The sequence below is a fragment of the Tursiops truncatus genome, chromosome 16 (assembly GCF_011762595.2).
Source record: "Tursiops truncatus isolate mTurTru1 chromosome 16, mTurTru1.mat.Y, whole genome shotgun sequence".
NCBI classification, from domain to species: Eukaryota; Metazoa; Chordata; class Mammalia; order Artiodactyla; family Delphinidae; genus Tursiops; species Tursiops truncatus.
The window spans coordinates 15,942,465-15,944,993 of NC_047049.1; positions in this window are offsets into that span (position 1 = coordinate 15,942,465).

Here is a 2,529-nt window from a genome sequence, read left to right on the forward strand (position 1 = left end):
TGATTTCATTGTGCTGCTGAATGTCAGGAGCACCCAACAGTCTCGATAGGGATCAAAGCACAGGAGAGCCTTAAAGAGGCCTTGGCAGTCAGCTGCCGCTCTGATTCTCTTATTTTATAGAAGAGGAACTGAGATGCTGAGAGAGTAAGTGGCTTGCCTTTTGGCAATAAATTGTTACAATTTTCAAGGATTTATGATGCAAACGTAACTTACTCTGAGCTAAAGTTTGATAATACAGAGTCTCACCATTAAAAGGAACTCAGACGCAAAGGAAAACCTCAATGATTTGACATTTATTTAGGTCAGAAGAAGGCCAAATATGTAAGTTAGCAAGAGTGTGCGTCTAAACTTGAGAGAGAACTTATCATGGGAAGTATCAAGCTGAGAGCATGAAGCTATGAACCCTAGGGCAAACTGAAAAAAAAGGGTTTAAGATTTAATGGAAATTGTTTCCTAAGTCCATTTTTATTAGTGTAAATGTAATATAGCATGAAGAGCTCCCCTAATCTTCAGGGTGGCCCGTGTTTGAATCTTTCTGACAACACTCTAGTGCAGTTTCTCAGCCTTGGCACCGTTGACATTTGGGGATGGATGACTCTTCGTTGTGGGTACTGTCTTGTGCATTGAAGGATGTCTAGCAGCATCCCTGGCCTCTACCCAGTAAATGCTACTAGCACTCCCCCGTTGGGACAACTGAAAACGTCTCCAGACGTTGCCAAATGTCCCCTGGGTGACAAAATTGCCCCCAGTTGAGAACCACTGCCTAGTGGTGTGGTTACTTATAGTTGTGGTAGAATTAAAACCTTTCCAGCTTAGCATCATTAGTCATTAGGGAAATGCAAACTAAAGCTACCGTGAGGTATCACCCCACACCTATAAGAATGGCTATGTTTAACAAAAAAGACAATACCAAGTACTGGCAGGGGTGCAGGAAAACTGGAAGTCTTATACACTGCCAGTGGGAATGCAAAATAGTGCAACCACTCTGGAAAACAGTTTGGCCATTCCTTATAAAACTAAATATGCTAAAAACTAATAAAACTAAAAACCTAGAGAAGACCTGAAGAGAAACATTGAGAAGTAAATGCTGAGCTGTTGTTATCACTTATTGTGTAACTTTACTGGCAAGAGCAAAAGAGCTCTTTAGCCATTTCCCCCCCAAACAATGTTAAATTATATACAAATATATGTGAAAAGGTCAAGGGAACATAAGTTTGTGAACCTGTACTTTTCAGATTTTTTTACCTACACACTCAATGTTCCTATGAGGCTTTGCTTAATGACAAGAAAAAAACCTAAACATACACTTATTATGTGAACCAGAGGTCCCACTCTGAAGTATTTATGCAAGTAAAGTGAAAACTTACATTCACACAAAAACCTGTATGTAAATGTTGATAGCAGCTTTATTTGTAATTGTCAAAAAAATAGAAACAACTTGAATGTCCTTCAACTTCTGTATGGATAAGCACTTTGGAACATCTATACAGTGGAATACTACACAGCAACAAAAAATAACAAACTACTGGTATATACAACAACGTGGGTGAATCACAAATACATTATGTTAAATGAAAGAAGCTACAGAATGTGTGATTCCATTTATAGACATCCTGGGAAAGGCAAAACTGTAGGGACAGAAAATAGATCGTGGTCACCAGAAGCTGGAGGTGAGGGAGAGGGTCGCCTACAAAGGGCCCAGGGAAATTTTTTTGGGTGATGGAACTCTTTGATATCTTGATTGTCATTGTGGTTACCTGGCTGCATGTGTTTGTCAAAACTCGCAGGACTGTCTGCTAAAAATTACATGGAGGACTATCAACTTCCTCCATGTAATTCATACATTCTACTCTATGTATTAATTTTAAAGCATGAAAAAGTGTGCCAGGGTTAAGAGAATTAAGTAAGCTAAAACAAATACAGTTCTCAATCTTTTCTAAGCTGAAAACTCATACTGTTCTTAGTAAACTAAGTAGAACACAAACAGCAAAATGTTGCTTCCATAGCAAAGGCCCAGACATTGTGCTGTCACATTCCCCAGGTACACCAAATGGCCTGGACAGTACGTGGCACACACAGGAAAGAGCCTACAGGTAAAACAAACCTACCGTACCAAGCTCTGGCCCATTAACTGGCCTCAGGCAGGTCTGGCTCCTTTCTGGTTTTGTTTTATGTCTTTGTTCACACATTTCTCCTTGGAAGAAAAGAATGCCCTTCTCTCTCATAATCTCAATACTGTATTTCCCAAGTCCCACCTCTTTACTGAGATCATTTTTTAAACTATCATAGGCTGTGTCTTCTCTCCCTTTCCTGAACTCCTGCAGTATTTACTGCCTGCATGGTTGAGCAGACACTTCCCATATCATTTCCTTAAACCTCTTTATTTTTCCCTTCTGTGCAGATATATGCATGTCCTGTGTCCACATGTTGTTAGAGGGGGTCCTGAGCAAGTGTCTAGTGAGTGTTTCACGATGACGATGACGATGATGATGATGGTATCAAAGCAATGGACGGCCTGGTTCTTTTCCG